Raw genomic sequence first — 19,430 nt, forward strand, 5'->3', positions numbered from 1 at the left:
TCTCTTGTGCTTTGATGATTTTCTTCAGTGGTAGCTTATGTTTCTTTCTCTCTAGTTTTTGATTTGTGGTTATCATGGGGTTCAGGTATGTTGACCTATAAATATTTCTACTTGTTTTAAACTCATTTAATAGTCATTTAATTTCAAACATATTTAAATATCTACAATTTTACTCCCCTCCTCCATGTTTTGTGTTTTCAATGTTATATTCTACATTTTCATGTGTATCCCTTTACTGTTTATTGTAGTTATAGTTGATTTTACAGATTCTTGCCTTTTAATCTTTGTACTAGCTTCTTTAAGTGGTTGATCCTCAGCTTTTACTATATATTTGCCTTTACTTTTGGGATTTTTCCATTCCTATATACTTAATTCTTGTTATAGCCTTTTATTTTCCTTTTAGAGAAGATATCTTTAATGTTTTTTTTAAAGCAGGTTTATCATTGATTAACTTTTTCAATTTTTGCTTGTCAGAAAAGTCTTTTATCTCTCATATTCTTGCTGGGTAGCGTATCCTAGATTGCAGGTTTTTCCCTTTCAGCACTTTGAATATATCATGTCATTCCTTTCTGGCCTACAAATTTTCTGCAGAAAAATCAGCTGACAGCCTTATGGGAGTTCCCTTGTATATGACTCTTTGTTTTTCTCTGGCTGCCTTTAGAATTCTCTCTTTGTCTTTAAATTTTGCCATTTTAATTATGATATATCTTAGTGTGGGTCTGTTTGGGTTCATCTTGTTTAGGACCCTCTGTGCTTTCTGTACCTGGATATCTGTTTCCTTCTTAAGTTTGGGAAGTTTTCAGCCATAGTTTTATTAAATACATTTTTTTTTTTTTTTTTTGCGGTACGCGGGCCTCTCACCGTTGCGGCCCCTCCCGCTGCAGAGCACAGGCTCCAGGCATGCAGGCTCAGCGTCCATGGCTCATGGGCCCAGCCGCTCTGTGGCATGTGGGATCTTCCTGGACCGGGGCATGAACCTGTGTCCCCTGCATCGGCAGGCGGACTCTCAACCACTGCGCCACCAGGGAAGCCCTATTAAATACATTTTTGAGCCCTTCTCTCCTCCTTCTGGGACTCTTATAATGCAAATGTTGTTACATTTGATGTTGTCCTGGAGGTCCCTTAAACTGCTCTCATTTTTTTATTTGTTTTTCTTTTCGCTGTTCTGATTGGGGGGTTTCTATCATTCTGTCTTCCAGATCACTTATGCATTCTTCTGTATCACCTAGTCTGCTATTAATTCCTTCCAATATGTTTTTTTTTTTTCATTTTGGTTATTGTATTCTTCACTTCTGACTGGTTCTTTTTTATATGTTCTAATTCCCTGTTAAAGTTCTCACGGTGTTCATCTATTCTTTTCCCTCATTCAGTTAGCATTCTTATTACTAATGCTTTGAACTCTTTATCTGGTAAATTGTTTATCTCTGTTTCATTAGTTGTGTTTTCAGGGGTTTTCTCTTGCTCTTCCAATTGAAACAAATTCCTATGTCTTCTCATTTTTCTCATCTTTCTCTGTCTCTATGAAATTATGTGAAACAGTTACATATTGTGGTCTTGAAGGGGTGTCCTTATATGGGAGCATCCCAATACAGTCTGCATGTGCCCAGTGGCTTTGGTGAGAGAGCTCTATTTGACATAAACACAGGTCACATCTTTCCTCAGGGTGTGCTGGCAGCTATCACCTTGGTAGGAGGTGGGACTTGAGTTGGATGGGCCAGGGCCAGAGCCAGTGTGAGCTGGGACTTCTCCCCTGCTCAGTGGCTGTCACTTCCCTATATAGAGTAGGGTGAGGTCCCAAGATGCTGGAGTAGAAACCCTGAAGGTCAAGTTCGAGCTGGCTTTGTTTCCTCTAAGTGTATAATTCTTCCTGCTCCCAGTACCAGCACACTTGCCCCAGAGGTGAGCAGTGCTGCAGCAATGGGGCTGGTGCAGGTGCTCTATATGGGTTGGGGCACAGGCTGTGTCAGCCCCAGTCATAGTCAGCAACCCAGACCACTTCTCATGCATTGCCTGTATCAGCAAAAGTAGTGACTGCCCTACCACTGCTCAGATGATGCTCCAGGCCTGAGCTGCCTTTGTACCTCACAGCTGAGCTATCCCCTCAGCCATAGAAGCCCTCATTACAGTGTGGTACTATCTCACATAGCAAGCTGGGCTGGAGCGTTTACTCGGGCTCAGGTCAGGGCACACACTAGGGTGGATGGGAGAAGTTGGTCAGTGACCCGTGCAGTTTCAGTCTACCCTCTCCACCTTATTTCAAGAATAAGCAAGTGTGTGTCTTCCTCATGAGCAGAATCCAGACTTCTCACAGCCCACCTATTAATCCTGCTCATCCTCCAACCAGCCAAAGGGACTCACCTTCCAGTGTCAGATGCCAGTGTTGAGGCACCCTATACATGCTCCAACCCTCACCTCCAGGGTGGCTCTCTTCCTGTGTAATCTCCCTTTTCCTCTGAGTCCCTTCTCCAGGCACAGGTCCCTAACTGACCACTTCTCTGTCCTTCTATCTGATTCTGTATGGATCTTTCTTACAGCCTTGCTTATAGATGAGTCTTTCTGCCAGTCTCCAGTTAGTCTTTGGTGAGAACTGTTCCATGTGTATATGTATTTTTGATGTGCTCATGGGGGGAGGTAAATTCCGTGTCCTCCTACTCTACCATCTTGATCTCTTCCCTTGACACTCTTTTCTTTTTTCTAATCTGGTTGATGTAAAATCTCAGGTCATTTTTCATCTTTCCACCCACCCATTTGGACTTTAACTCTGACCACATACTTCTCTGTAACTTCTGGCTTATATCTCTTTACCTTACTAATCTATAATTTTGTTTGAGCTCCTACAATATAGTTGGCATTTTATTACATGTATTGAGATACAACAGCAGAAAATATAGGTTTTCTGCTCTCAAGTACCTTTCAGTCTAGGGTATCAAATAAGGCAAAAAAGGAAAAGGAAATAATGGTACCACATGAGAAAACTTTATTGGAAATAAGTTCAGGGACTAAGGGAGAAGAGTGAGGGAGGGGCCAAACCACATATTGAAAAGGAAGAGAAGGCTTCCTGTAAGAAGTAACATCAAAATTGAAACGTGAAGGACAAGTTGGAGTTAGAAAGGTGAAGAACAAGTGTGGAGGGAGATGGAGTATCCCCCATTGGGGGACTGAAGAAAGTGTTTGCAATACAGGCAAATAACATGGACACAGGCTCAGAAGCAAACAAGAGCAAGCCTAAGTGCATAAACACATAGCTTAATATCACTAACCTAACTCCCAGGCATGAGATATTGGTGAGATGAGTCCCAGGTCCATTCCTCATCTCCCACCCCACCCTCATGGATGTCATCTCTCTCTTTCATGGCCATTATGCACAACTGTTCGTTTTCTCCCCTCACAGCAACCTCTGCCAACTTTTAATTGCACTCACAAATGGAGAAATTGAAAACCTGTCTTGTTCCTGGGTTGATATGGAGTGATAAGCTGGGAAGCGTCTGCCTGGGCATGTTTTCCTTTGTATGTTGGAACAGAAAAGAATATGCATAGATAAGCAGTGCAAGCAAATTGCAAACCCAGCAGTGACTATAAAAGCATGGTCTGTCTTGTATCTCCACCCCAGGCAAGTCCTTCAATTCCTTCCTTCAGACATCACTCAGAAATTGCCAGTGTGGTTTCCCACTGTCAGACTGTACTGCAGCCCTGTACATCTCTTCACTACAAAGTGGGAGATGAGACAGAGACAAAGAGAGAAATGGTTTTACTGTGCTGGGGAAGTTAAGCACACACTGGGTTAGAATTTCATTTCTACTGAATTAAAAGCTCTGGCTCAGCATGGATGGCACAGTGATGTTCCTTTAATAACACAAAGTAAATAAAACACGAAGGTTTTCCTGTTTGCTTTGGAGGACATTCATGCACACATGCTCTGCCTCTCTCCTGTCTAGGAATATTAGCCTCTCTCTTATTGCCTTTGTACTACCCTAAAGCTGCAAGGGTTGACCTTATCCTCAAATAAAGTCATAAAATGGTTGAATTCCTTGGGGACCAGCCCCTGAAACCTCCTCAAATCCACAGTTCCATCAAGTCCCAATACCTGGGGAGAACAGACAACACCCCCAGCTTATGGCAACTTGGATTCGGTGACCACTGGGGTAACATCTGCTAAGTGGGAATAAAGATATACCTTAGAATAGTATGATTCCTGGCTGGCTGGCATTCTCCTGTTGGCCCTTCACAACTTCTGGATCTTCTACACAGGTAAAGGTTTGTCATGACTGTGTGATAACTTGCCCGGCACATTGCAACTTCTCATCGTGCCCAATGTTTGCTGCAGTCCCAGAACAGTTACTATACCCCTTCTCAAGCTCATCCTCTAACTAGCAAAGGGATTTTGAAAGGCACTATAGAGTATAAGGGCTTTCTAGTTTGTTTTTTAACCTAAGCTATGTTTTAAATGTATGTGTTACCAGTATTTTATGTAAGTTATGCCTCAAAAACCCAAAATTCAACAACTTCCACTAAAATGTATTAATATATCACTCTATGTCTAACCTAGTCACCTAAGACTCACCTCCTTTTGGAAACTTTTCCTGCCCTCCACAGTTTCTCCAGATATGCAGGGGTTTTACTGCACTCAAGACAGTCTTCTGTTACAGTGCTATGACCCTTTCTTGCATTGACTTGTTTACATGTCTAACTTTCCTACTGCACTATAAGCTACTGTGGCAGGTCGCATTTTCTAAGATGGCCACAGAAAATATCTTCCATCATACATGTTCTTGTACAATATGATCTCGACACACCTTTCATCAAGAGATGGGATTTATGTTCACTTCCCCAGAATCTATTTGGGCTGTGATTTTCTTGTAACCAATAGAATGCAGTAGGAGTGATACAACCTGACTTCTAAGAAAAGGTCAGAAAAGGCAACACAACTTTTGCTTATAGTTAGGACATTCTCCTTTGGAGTCATATTAGGAACCCAGTACATGAAAAGGCCACACAAACACTGGCCAATAGCCCTAGCTGAGGTCTCAGACAACCAACAGAATCTACTGCCAGACATGTGAGGCTAAATACAACTTCAGATGATTTCAGCCCTCAGCCATCTGGTCACCCTCAGCCTGGAGTTTGTCAGCTGAGACCACAGACATTGTGGAGTCGAGTCAAGTCATCCCTACCATGCCCTCTGAATTCCTGATTCATGGAAACTGTGAGAAAAATAGAGAAAATCACAAAGCTTTGGAGTGGCTTATTATGAAGCAATGGTTTACTGGAATACTGCTAAGGATAGGAATAATACCATGCATGATTATATTCTCAAAGTAAGTTTTCAATATATATTGATTGTATCAATGAATGCATATAGGTGTTTTAAAGAGTGTGTTCAGTCATGAACTAAGATGTGAGAAGTGCCAAGAGTGCACCCCCCACCGCAGAATATCTCCTAAGACTGAGCCCAGGGAAAATGGGAGTAAAAGCTAAAATATTATCAGAATTTATCAAGTAAGTCTACCTTTTTCCAGTCACAAATTGGCCTTGCTTTAGGATGATATGGATTTGCAAGCTGGATAAGAATGTTAATTGTTGATATCTAATAATTCATGGAGTCCTTACTTTGCAGCTTATTTTATGATTTCTTTAATTTGGGTTGGAATTGCAAAGGAACAGAGTAAAGATAGGTATGGTACATTTCCCATCTCTCTTGGATAGTTTCCCAGAGGTTCAGACTGAAATGGCTCGAGGCCTTTTCCTATGAAAAAAATTTGAAACAGATGGTTAAATGTTTGGTATCTCTGATTAAACAACAAAAATATACGTTTTCTTTTTAAAAGAAAGAGAGAGAGAGAGAAAAGAAGAGATGAAGGCAGATATCAAGGAAGTGAGTAAGAAAGAAATCCAGTTAATTATATCAATTTCTGAGTACATCCCTGTGAAGTGATGGAGATTCAGGACAAAGGGGAAAAAGGAAACGAAAAAAAAAAAAATCAACAACCACAATCATTTTTAGGACTAGAGTTTTGTTTTTATTTTTTCCATTATTCCCCCCTGGGCTAATTAGACACTGGAGTATATCTTGTGGCAATACACCAGCAGACACTTTTGTACTTGGGATTCTGATTTGGACCACTGCTTCTACGTAAACCTTTGTAATGGGGCCTGCCAACTCTGTGATGCTGGGAAATTATCCCTCTAGGTAGAATAAATGTTGTTTAATTTGCTGCATGGAGGTTTCTTTAAATAAATCATACATTCATGGAGGCAGAGGAAATTAACAAGAAACTTTGCCTAGAAGGCTAGACATATTGTACAAGACTTCAAATAGCCTGGAGTGCACTTTGCAATTCAGAAGATATATATATTACTGGATGTGCAAAGGCAACACTGTATATATATATATATATATATATATATATATATATATATATACACACACACACACACACAGAGTGGTAGCTATTTACAGATATTTGTGTACATATATGTATGAATACAAATTTGATCTTTATGCCTATATACATTTTTTCCTTCTCTAGAATGAAAAACCAAAACAAAAGTCTGTCTTTCAGTGAAATCTCATTTCACTCATAACTCTGAATCATGTTTATTCATTTAAACAATCATCTGAGTGACTGATGGGAATTGTGCTTGATGCTAGGAGAGCAAGAAAAATAAAACATGATTCCTGTTCTCAAGCAACTCAATTCAATTTGGAAAATGGAGAAAACTCAAGCTGTCCTCAAGACAAACTTTACCTGTGCAATACATCCAGTGGTCTCAGAGTTGCACTCAACTCAAAAAGTATCCGTTTAGCACTTATTATGTGCCAGTCCCTGTGCTTACTGTTTCAGTTATAAAAAGAAGTAAGGCACTGTCCATCCAAGAGACTGTAATATAAAAGAGGGAGAGAGAAATGCAGACCAATAATTATAATCCAGTGAGAAATGTGCAAGAATAGAAGTGTATATAAAGCGGGGAAACAGCGTGCAAGAGAGAGAGATTAACTTAGACTGGAGTGTGAAAGAGCAAAAGGGAAGGATTAAAGGCATAGAAAAGTCTCACAGGGACAGTAACATTAAAGCTGGGTTTTGAAGAATAAATAGGAGTTCCAAAGAGAAATCATTGATGAAACATTCCTTGTTGAGATAACAAGATACGAATGACATGGTGATATAAAATAGCATGGTTGATTTAGGGAACTCCAAATAGTTTATTGTTGTTGCAGTGAAGACAATGTGTGACTAGGGCAAAAGGTGAAAAGAAAAGATGAGAAAAAAATGGAGAAAGTATAGAAAAGTCTGGAGAAGTAGGCAGAAATGAAGTCATGTTACTCTTCTGGTTGTAAATAGCTGGATGGTTTAAACAGTAGATGAAGAGTATTGATGGTGATCACCATGAACATTCACTCTTGATTGCCTTCCAGTAGTGGGGAGCTGGACCACATTCAACTGCAGCTCCAGAGGCAAACCAAGTTGGCAAAGAATAGGAAAACCAAGCAACTCTAGAAGAGTTGGACAAATCTACAGTGTTTATCCTGAAGAAATGATTTAGTTTAACAGTAAAAGCTGTCTTCAAATATTTCTACAAGAGCAGTTAGATTTATTTCATGAAACTTTTTAGAGGGCTGGGCTAGGGATAATGAGTAGGATGTTACAAGAAATACATTTTGATCCCAGATAAGGCAGAACTTTCTGACATTCAGAGCTGTTCAGAAATTAGCTGGGCTATGTTGAGAGCTGGTAAGCTCCCCGTAGCTGAAGTGTGCAAGCAGAGGTGCAACACACTTGTCAGGGACGCTGTTGAGGGAATTACAATGAGGGCTGGGTGGATATAGGCGACCTTCTCCAAGTCAAAGATTCTATTATGAGGATCAGAAATGCAAATATATTAAAGGGCCAGTTAAGCTAACATCAATAAATAAAGTATCCACATGAGAAAATAGGGATTGGCGGGGTTATGGCTAACTATACACACAGTTTGTAATAATGTTCACATTTCTTTTTTAAAAAATTAAATGACATATGGGTCAAACAAAACCTGTCTGTGGACCTAATTTGGCCTGCTGACCTCCTTTCTGTGCCTTCCTTATTTGTCATGAGATCTGGATTCTGCTCTAAACTCTGCCACTCAATTGCTACATATAATGTCTGATCTTAGGCCATTTATAGATCTCAGTTTCTTCATCTGTTCTATGAGAAGCATAGATGACCACTGAGTCCTGCTTCAGGTCTAATTTATCTCCTAACTCAGGTAAAAGCAGAAAGTCAGAAGGATGGAAGAAAGCTAAGTAGACAGGAAGCATTATTCTTGTTGTGCCTTTATTACTTAAAATAGTAGTGTTTGCTTACAGAACTCTGTACCGGGATGAATAGAGATGAGTTCCTTGAGAGTAAGGACTATGTGTTAATCAACTTTCTGTTGGTTTTTTTTTGTGTGTGTGTGTGCGGTACGCGGGCCTCTCGCTGTTGTGCCCTCTCCCGTTGCGGAGCACAGGCTCCGTATGCGCAGGCTCAGCGTCCATGGCTCATGGGCCCAGCCGCTGCGTGGCATGTGGGATCTTCCCGGACCAGGGCACGAACCCGTGTCCCCTGCATCGTCAGGCGGACTCTCAACCACTGCACCACCAGGGAAGCCCTTTTCTCTGTTTTTAATATTAAAAATATACAGAAAAACATGGAGAGAAATCAACCTGTGCACCCAACAAGAGAATTAATACATTTTATATGTGCATTGATATATCATTTTTATAATAAAATATTACAGTTGTGACTAAATCTGCTGTGTATGACTCTGCAGTCTCATTCACTCCCTTTCTCTGCCCTCCGTGTATTTATACTTGGACCATATAAGTAAGTACCATAAACAATTTATAGAATTTTTATGTCCTAAAAGCTGACTAGATGGTATCATATTCTACATACCTATATGTACTACATAATGCTTCTTCCACTCAATGGTGCAATCTTAGACTCATCCACATTGATACATATAAATGCAATTCACTAATTTTAATTGCTAAATGGCATTACATCCTATTACAATACCACAATTTTTTCCCTTAAAACCCTTCCAATTATCTGCTTATTTTAAAAAATGCATTAAATATCATTACACACATTTTTCTTTATATGTAAGTTTACCTGGAAGTGAAATTGCTGGGTCATCAGGTACTTATAGTTCTGTTTTACTAAATATTTCCATCTTGCTCCAACGTTTGTGTGCCAGTTTACACTCTATTCTGCAGGATATATGAATTCTTATCTTGTCAAATCTGGTCACCATTTGGTATTCTCAGACATAAATTTTGCCATTCTGATGGGTGAGAAACATCATTAAAATTTTAAATTAACATTTTTCTGATTAATGAAGTTGGGCATATTTTCATCTTTATTGGCAATTCCAGCAACTCTTCTATGAATAACCTGTTCATATCTTTGCTTGCTGTTCAACAGAATTATTTTTCTTTTGTGGGGAGAGGGGCACAATTCTACATAGTGGTTAGCAGCAGACACTCTGAACTGCTTTAGTTTTGATTCCAAATGTGTCATTAACAGTTGCTTGTACTTGGATATGTTACTTAAATTCTCTATGGCTCAGTTTCTTCATCTGTAAGATAAAGATAAAAATAGTATCTCATAGGATTATTATAGTGGTTAAGGGAGTTAATACATACTAACCACTTAGAACAGATCCTGCCATACAGTAAATACTTAATAAATGTTAGCTATTATCATTATCTTATTGTTGGTGAAGTGTTCTTTACATATTTTGGAGAGATTATTTGTTATGTATATTGCAAAAAATCTTTGTGGTTTGTTAACTGTGGTCATGTAGACATTTTAAATTTTAATGTAAATGAATCAATTTTCTTTACAACTTGGGCTTTTTTCCCATGTATCTAAACATATTCTTCTTCACAGGATCATAAAATTGTCCTTTTTTATTTTAAAACTATTTTTTAACAAATCTAAGCCTTTAATCTACCTGGAATTTATTTTTTTTATATAGAGGTAATGATCTAATTCTCTTTCTTGCTATACAGATAGTCAATTATTCCAATAAGTTTCAACTTTTGAGGCCAACTCTCTCATAAACCAAATATACATATAAGCCAGAGTTTATTTCTAAGCTATCGAGTTTGTCTAATTAATCTATTTTTAACCCTACAAAATGCCATACTGTTTTAATCACTATAGATTTAAAATAATTCTTGATGTCTACAAGAGCAAATTCTCCGAGTTCTTCTCATAGCTGCCCTGCCTATTTCTGAACATCTGCTCATACACAGGAATTTTAAATAAGTTCACCAAATTTCATGAAAAAAATCTATTGTAATTTTTATTAGAATTACAGTAACTTTGTAGGTCAATTTGGGTAATAATTTATAGTACATGTCCCTGATATTGAGCTTGTATATGCATTAACAAAATGTTTTTATCTTGTTTGATTTTATAATATTCTTCCATAAAAGTATTAAGTACTATTTTCTATATTTTTTCCTTGGGTACCATGTAAATTTGAATGTAATTGTGAATGGAATTTTTAATACCATTTTCTATTTTCCAGTAACTGTTAAATATAATCTTACATTTTAATCATTTTTGTATGTTGATCCTATTTCCAACAAACTTCCTGAACTTTTTTAATCTAAGTGGTTTGTCTGTGGATTCTTTTCTATTTTGTATGCAATCATCTGCAAATAAAAATTGTGCCTCTTTCTTTCCAATAATTATAACCTGCAATTCTTTTTGCTGTGTTTTTGAATTGCCTAGAGCTTCCAGTAATTGCTATATAGAAGTGGTTTTAGTGAATAGCTTCTTGTCTTGAATTTAATGTGAATGTTTCTAAAATCTGAAAATCTAAAATACAGCAATTGCTATGGGTTTGGGGTAGATGAGCTTTATCAGGTTAAGGAAGTTTGTTTCTATTATTAATGTACTATTTTTTTCACCTTAATTTATGGACAGGTACTGATTTTTATAGAATATTTTTCTAGATCCATTGAGATGCCCACCTTTTCTCCATTTTTTCTGTTACTGTGTTGAATTATATAAATAGATTTTCTATTTATTTACCTGTTTTACTTATTTTTAATGTTGATGCATCTTCTCATTATTGGGATGAACCCTGTTTTATCACGATGTACTCTAAGTACAAGTCTGGATTTGCTATCATGTTATCACAATTTGTTCATCTACATGGTAGTGAAACTGAACAATTAATATCATTTCTTATATTTTCTGTGCCTAATTTTGATATCACATATAGGTAGTTTGCCCTTTTTTTTCATTCACTAAAACAGATTGTATAAGATAGGGACTATGACTTACAGTTTTTGGTAAAATTTCTCCATAAAATTGTGTGGGCTTGATGTATTTTATAGGAAGAATTTTTTACTGATTCAATTACTTTTTTACCATAGATTATTATTTTTCCAACAAATTTTTAGGAAAGTCCACTTGTATTTATTTTAATATACTAATAAAATAAAATATCTTCTATGATATCAATTATTAGAAATTTCTGAGAACTTTTGTAATCTCATGTATGATCAACTTTCTAAAATAATGCATGTATGCTTAAAAATCATATGTGCTCCCTATGCCTTGGACATAAGAATAAAGCTATGTTATGTTGTGTTATGTGTGTTACATTACATTATATTGCATATGTATATGAGAGAGAACAACTTTGTTAAAATCTTCTGCATTGTTACAAATACTGAGTCCTTGATCTATCAGTTTCTAAAATACATGTTAAAATATTTACACAAGTATTATATATTTCTAGATTTCTTCTTGTAATACTATCAGCATTTATTTTATAGATTTATATATGTATGTATAAATCTATGATAGTAGTAGTTTCAGTTATATTATCAGTGTGTTTTATCAGATGCAGCTTGGGTTCTCTGGGAGGCAGACACTCAGCAATTAGCATGCAAGATGTTTATTAGGGAGGACTCTTGCAATCAAAGCCTGTAGAAGGGCAGGGAAGGAAATGGCATTAGACAGAGGAGATGAGCTGTGATGCAGTCTCAATAAAGATCTAAGATGACCCCATGAAGAGTTACGGAGCTATGGTAGTCTTTTGGAGTTGCCTCCAGTTAAAACAAGGGTGCTGGGTCTTTATTCCTTCTGTCTGACCAGTCATTGGATTCAGGCTTCCCTGGAAAGAAGTGTGCTTTGGGGTGAAGCAGGTTTTTCCATAGATGTAATCCCCCAGTAGAAGTTTATAGCTGAGGGCCATCTTCTAACAGGACTCCCAGAAGTGAGGAGGAGTAAGTCCTTCATTACTAAGAGAGATCTGGACAGAACATTATATATTCCCCACAGTCCATAACCTTACACTGCTCAGATCCACTTTTTTTTGTATAGATTTTTGGGACTAACTCTTCTACCATTCCAGTGGGCCTCTATCCCTGGGGAAAACTTAGAAAAAAAAATAGTGGAATAAACTACAGTCCCCACCATTGGAGCTGATCCCAGGGCCATAACCAATCCTCATTATCTCCTTTCTCCACCGTCTATTATAAATTCCCCTCATCCTCAGCTAGCACCTCTGGTGGTCTGGAGATTTACCTGGTGTTGTGAACTAGACTTTCATTCCTGTGGGGTAGAATTCCTTTCCTGGTGACCATGACCTTCTCAGGCCAGAATTATTACACTTGTCCATTTGCTGTGAAAATTTGGTATTGGAGGACTAAAAGATATCCAAACCTATCACCTGATCGCTAAATACAGTCCTCCTTCTCCCAAAAGGTAACAGCATCCTTATCTACTCTTGCCAAGATGGCAATTCATTTCCTTAAAGGCTGGTACCTTGGCATGAGCTGTCCAAAGTGCATAGGCAGCAGCCAAAGCTAGAGCACTTTCAAAGCTGGCAGGTTTTCATGTCATTTTACCAGACTAGCCTTTCCACCTGTTGTTCCCGGGTGTGGAATATGCTGCCCCTAGCACCCAAAAAATCATGCCAGGAATTTCACTTCCTTCTTCATGCTGAGAAATACAAGTTTCAATAATTTATTCTTTATTGGGGGGTGGGGGGATGATTCTTAGAATGTCATAAACAACAGACACCTAAAATTTTACTGAAGTTGCAGGCCCTGAATGTTCATAGGGGTTATCTCCAACTTTCTGGAACACCTGCTTCTTAACAAAGCCCCCGACTAGTATCTGCTTTGAGCCCATATGTTTCCATTAGCGTGACGTCATCAATATCATGAACAAATGTGATATTCTGTGTGAATAGCCAGATAATCTACATCTCTTCAAACTATATTTTGACAGGGGGCAGAAGTGTTAACACAGCCTTGGAGCAAACCTGTAATGTATTCTGTTTTCATTTTTAAGTAAATGAAATCTCTATCTTTTCTTCTTTTCCTAAGGATAGAAAAGAATGTGTTTGCCAGATCACTGGCTGCGTACAATATATCTGATGCCATGTTAATCTGTTCTAGTAAAGATACTACATCTGCTCTTGGACATAATGCCTGGCTGTGTTTGCAGTAATCCACTATCATGCTTCAGGATACGTCTTGTTTTTGTAGTGTGCGATTGCTGAATAAAATGGTGACTGCCGGGAATCATCCCTGCATTCTTTAATGGATTTTAAAGGTGGTACTAATTTCAGCCATTCGTATTGGACTATGTTTTATTTTCTAATTTACTATCTTTAAATAGGGATGGCAGATGAGGTAGTTTCATTGGCTTCCACTTGGCTTTTTTCACTAGAAATCTCTTATCCTACGGACCAAGGACCCAACGTAGAATTTGTGCTGACTCCCAAGTGTATCTATTACAACTATAAATTAGGGTTTGGGGAAATGAGCACTAGCTAGGTTCCCAGACACAGCGGACCCACTGTGAGCTTACCTTGGCTATCACATGTTTCCACTCTAACAGAGGGGACATAACAACACTTTGGCATCAATATTAACTTGAACCCTGAATCCAACAATCCTCAAAATGCTTGAATATTCTTCTTTCCCTAGTTACCCAATAAATGGCAGCAGGTCCCCTTGGGAAAGGTCTGAGAAAGCCATTGCCATGTATATTTGTCATGATATTGCAGGGGCCTTCCTCTGAACCAGTCTCTTCTTTAGTCAGTGGGTCTGTGTCTGAAAACTGGATATTGGAATGAGGATTCTAATTTTTATTAGAATGATTGCTCTCAGTCTTATGATTATCACCCTCAATTTTTTTTTTTTACTTTACAGATAGAATCATACTCATGTTGGTGCCCATATATTTTGCCCCTAGGGATGCCACACTCTTTTAACGATGTCTGTAACTTTCTAAACATCAGGCTCCCTGGCTGTCCTTCCAACCATGTCACTTATTGTAAAAATTGTAGAAAATTATTTCTACAATTAAGTAGAAATAGTAGAGTAGAAAATTTTGCCACCTGGCCTCTATTGTTTGCAGTCAGAGTGTTTGAGGGACCCCCTTTGCTATGTGTTAATGAGCCTACATCTGTAGTGGTTTTTCCTACCATCAGCCCTGAGTTATAGCAGAGAACTATGTCTGAACTTCCTACTGATGCTAGTGCTTTTCTCACTAGTATGTTCCTTATTGCTCTGGTAAATGATGTATCCTCTCAGCCCTCTTATGAGGTATAGTCGTCTAATAGGTTTTCTGGTCTTACATGGTACATCCACTGTAACTCATCCACTTTTCTGAGCCTTTTAATTTCCTTTTTCCACTGCCTTGTGTGACTGTTCTGGCTTTTATTCTTTACTTAATGTAGAACATCACGTTTCCCATGTTCCTAGGTGCTTGTTCACAGTGTTTCCTGAGGTCCTGGCCAGCGTGTTAATGCCTTAATGCTTGCATTTCTATAACATGCTCCCATTTTGATAAAGTCTCTTTCATCCACATTTATGTTCCTTTTTCTCAGTCTAACAGCCTCAGAATGCAGTCCCAAGTATACCTTTCCAGCTCCTACTGGTATTCTAGTAGGTCCTAAAGTTCCATGGGGGGTTAGTCCCTTTCTCCTCCCTAGTGGACTCAGGTATCCTTAGTATGGTTGGGTTATGTTTTGACTTAATCCTGGTTATTGGCCTACTGACCCGAAGAATGATGGGGACAGAACCTGGGGGCAGAGTAAAGGCTACGTATGTTTTCTCTACATCATCTTTAAGCAAGGGGGAGTGCTAGATCTTTATAGGGAAGGGCCACTTCTGAAGGGTCCCCAAGTTCAGATGTATCTGGGAATTCAAGACTTTCAGAGGCATCAACCTGGATGCCCCCATGTCATATGTCCCAACAAGAGCCTTGACCTTGGCATAGCAGACATACCTGGATTAGAAGTTAAACCTTCTTTAGAGCTTGGCTACACCTACAGTTTAAGTCCTGGGCCTGGCCTGAAATTTCTCTGCCATCCCTCTGCAGGACAGGAGAGTCTCCCTGTATACTAACAAGGAAGCCCTCTAGCTTTCACTCTTTTCACTCTTGCTATTAATTGCTAATTAATCACTCAGCTTTTAGGTATCTTTATCCAGAGCAGTCAATGGAGCATAGCAGTAGCCACCAAATTCTTCTCTCCTCATAGTTATGATTTCCCCCATATTTTTTCCAAACACCATACATCCCACCAACTAATGCATCTAAATTTATTAGTTCTTTTTTAGTATTTGCCTGGTATATCTTTTCCTGGCTTTTAAGGTTTCTTATGTATTTTAGGGATTCCTGCATATAGCAAGAATTCTTATTTCCAATTTCCAATCTGTCTTCTAATAGGTGAATATAATTCATTCAGATTTATAATAATTTCTGATCTATGTGTGTATACCTGTGTATATCCTTTTATTTGACATTCTCTATTTACTAGGCTTTTTCTTATTGAATTGGCTGCCTTTTCCTTATTTTCTCTGTTTCCTCCTCTACTGATTTCAAGGTTAAACATTCCACTTCCTCTTTTCTTTTTTGAAGGGGGGGGGATCTTTACCTTTATAGTTTTAATGCACAAAGTTACCCAAATATAAGACTAATCAATATCTCTATATGCTACTGAACACATGAGGAATGTAGAGTGTTTTAGCTCTGAACCACCCCCTCCCAATATCATCCATGACTGTTGTATCACAGTTTGGTTCTACTTGGTTTTGATACCAACCCCCCCAATTAGGTGCATATTTGGTTCATTTATCCCCACAGCAAATTTAATTCTACTATTCTGGCTTTGAGTTTCCTTTTCATTTCTAGGACTTGGTGAATTTTTTCCCCTTTGTGCTTTCAATTTCAGCTATGTACTTTTAATGAAGATTTGTGTTCTATCTTATGCAGCATTTCTATGTGTTTGGGGCCAGATAAGAAGTTTCCCATTTCTGCTTAGCCCACCATATTAACTAGGAGTTTCTTTTTATTAATCTTAACTGCTTTTCAATCCTTGAAAGTTATCTTGCATGTAGCAGATCATCAAAGTTATTCATTCAATAGTTATTTATTGAGCACCTACTGAGAACTGATGTTAAACCGTGGAGTTAAGAAAACTTGCTCCAGTATGTCTGGAAAATGTTTACTCTGTGACTGAAAAGGTGAGGAGAGGGTATGCCTTTCACAGGGGCTTCTTGTAATCCTCTCTTTTAGATAAACATTCCTGGGGACAAAAGCTCTCCTAAAAAGAGGTAAACTGACAATCTAAGAATTTCCACTCTGTTAGAAATGACGGCAGAGTTTTGATTCTCTGAAGTAACAGGCCTCAGGGAAAGTGTGTGTAACTGAGATTCACCAAGAAATTGAAAACTCATTTCAGCCAAGAAATCCCACCTCACTTTTTATCCACCCTTGCCCCTCCCTCCTCTCTAATGCACCAAGCCTTTCCACAGGGTTCTCTCTCTCTGGGAGAACTCCAGGGAACAGAGCAATGGTTAGAAGTGGCAGTGGTTAGAAGCTCAGGGCTCTGGATGGCCCACGTGAAGCCCAATGAGCAGCACAGTCTTTGAAAAGGCTCATCTTCTATGGCTTTGGTGCAGCCACTGTCCTCAGGGATCTGTACGTGATCTGGTACAAAGTCAGCGCAGGCATTGTTTTACTTTCATTGTATTTTTCTCATTGTTCACAGTCAGTGTTTGTTTGTCTCTCTCTCCTAGAGGCCTTCGCCCACTGAGTAAGAACATGCAGGAAATCAATGTGTCTTGAGTAGTATACTAAGCCTCTGGGAGGTGCAGGAAAGCTATAGAAAAACAAGGACCGTCAGTCTCCCAAGTTTTCCACACCTTCCTCCAGAAACACCTGACCTTAGACTCCTGGCTCTGGCTCTCTGGTTCTCTGGAGCATCCTGTCAGGCCCCAGGTGGTAAACATCACCCGGTTCTAGAGTCCTGATCCATCTGAGCAGGTTTCTGGAAACAGCCTCTGAGAGCTTGTTTTCCGTCAACCCTCTGACACTTCTGTCTCCTTCCCAGAGATCCAGTAATTGGGGCCTCCTGGGTCCTGAGCTACAGACACTTCCCCACTTTACAAAGATTTTCTTTTATAAAACACAGGTTTGTAACTGAAATGGTTCTTTCCCATACCCAAGCTTGTGTAAAAACTCATCTAATTTTCCTTCTGGTCTTTGGTTCAAAAATAAAAGCCTTTATTTTTAAGTGTCCTTGGTTCAGGTGGCCTAAAGAGCTTTAGGTTTACTGAGTGAATTATTCCCTTGTGCCACCTTTTTTAAAACAAGATTATGCATTTAAGAATATGAAATGAAGTGTCATGTAACTCTCCTTCCACACTTCAATTTTTTCATATTGTGATTGATGATGATGATAAATAGCAATGGGATAATATTAGCTAAACATTGACTATATGTATACCCATCACTTTCAAGATGCTTCACATGTGTTGTCTTCATGCAACTTCACAACAACCCTATGAAATCATTACTATCAACCTCATCTCTGTAAAGATGTGGAAAAGTAGGCTTAGAGAGGTGTTATCGTACATGTCATACAGCTCCTAGATAGTAAAGCTGCAATTTGAAACCCATAACCTGGTTTTGTAGCCACCATATTGTGCTACCTTCTGAATAGCCAACAAATGTTTCTTTAGGCCAGACTCAATACAAGAATCACCATAATTAGTAAAACAACTTCATTGCTGGCAAGGAGTTTACACAGAAACAGATCATTGAGTCTTAGGAGAAGTTAACCACACAAAAGTTGTCAAAGTATTGCTGCGGGAGAGGCTAAAGGAGCAAAGGAAAGGATCGTAAATGAATAGGGGTGTGTGTCAGCAAGATAGAGGCCTAGGGAATCCCACTGCTCATTCCTTCCACAAAATCAATAAAAACAATAAATAAATAGCTACAAACCAATGAAGATAGCTCTGGGGAAGCTCTGGACTAAAATGAAGAAGCAGCAGAAATACTGTGGAGCTCAAAACCTGAGGATGGTCACACAGCAAAGCATAGGAAATATTTTACCTGTGTCACCCAATCCACCAGTCCAGAGCAGCTCAGTGCCAAGAAGAATCCTTGGAGGGATTTCACCCCTTGGGGAAAAGGAGAGCAGGAGAACTCCAGAAAGACTTACCCACCATAGATGTTTGCAGCCTTTGTTACCCGAGGACCCCCACATTTGTCACCAGTGCTGAACCTAGTTGACAGAACTGCCTAAAGTTCCTACTGCTGCGTCTTCTCCTCAGGGATGAAGCTGTTCCAGTGGTGAGACTTGCCCCCAGGGTCCCTAGTCTCTGCTGCGCTCCACAATCTAGTATCAGGATGCCACAGCATGCAGAGCTTCCGTTGCTCTGCACCCTGCCCTCAGGTCCCAAGTCACAGCTTTGACCCATCATTACTGGGGCTGAGCTGCTGCTGCTCTGTGCCCTGCCCATGGGTCCTAAGTTGGGGCTTTGACCCACCATAACCAGGTCTGCACTACTTCTTCTCTATAGCCTGACCCCTGGGTCCCAACACACAGCTTTAATGATCCATCACTGGGGTCATGCTGCTATTGATCTGTGACTGCCCGGGGCTTTAAATCACAGCTTCATCCCATCATCACTGGGCTGCTCTACAACTGGGGCCAGAATTGGGACTTTGACCAATTATCCCCAGGGTGTGCTACTGCTCTCTGGCTCTAGTTCCAAGCCAGTATTGCACCCAGTCATCCCAAGGCTCATGCCAATCTTCTTCTCCACCCACTATCCCTAAGTCTGACTCACTGCAGTGAGCCCGAGATGCAGTCTCCAGCTCCACAGAAGATCTGCACAAGACCTCACCTCATATGCTGGTGCCACCACCACAGCAGCTGCACCTGCATCCCAAAACCCAAGCACAGTGGTAGTTTTACGTGCACCTGATCCCAGCCCTTGGCTCTACTGCTGCCCTGAGCACCAGTGTGCTAGATCTGGCACCAAGAGATTCCCTCAGCTAGAACTTCTTCCCCCAGGCAAAAATGGAGAATAGGAAAACCTCAGAAGCCTTTGTCTCCAAAGATCCCTATAGCTCTAG

This window comes from Orcinus orca, chromosome 1 (assembly GCF_937001465.1).
Source record: "Orcinus orca chromosome 1, mOrcOrc1.1, whole genome shotgun sequence".
In the NCBI taxonomy this organism is placed as follows: Eukaryota; Metazoa; Chordata; class Mammalia; order Artiodactyla; family Delphinidae; genus Orcinus; species Orcinus orca.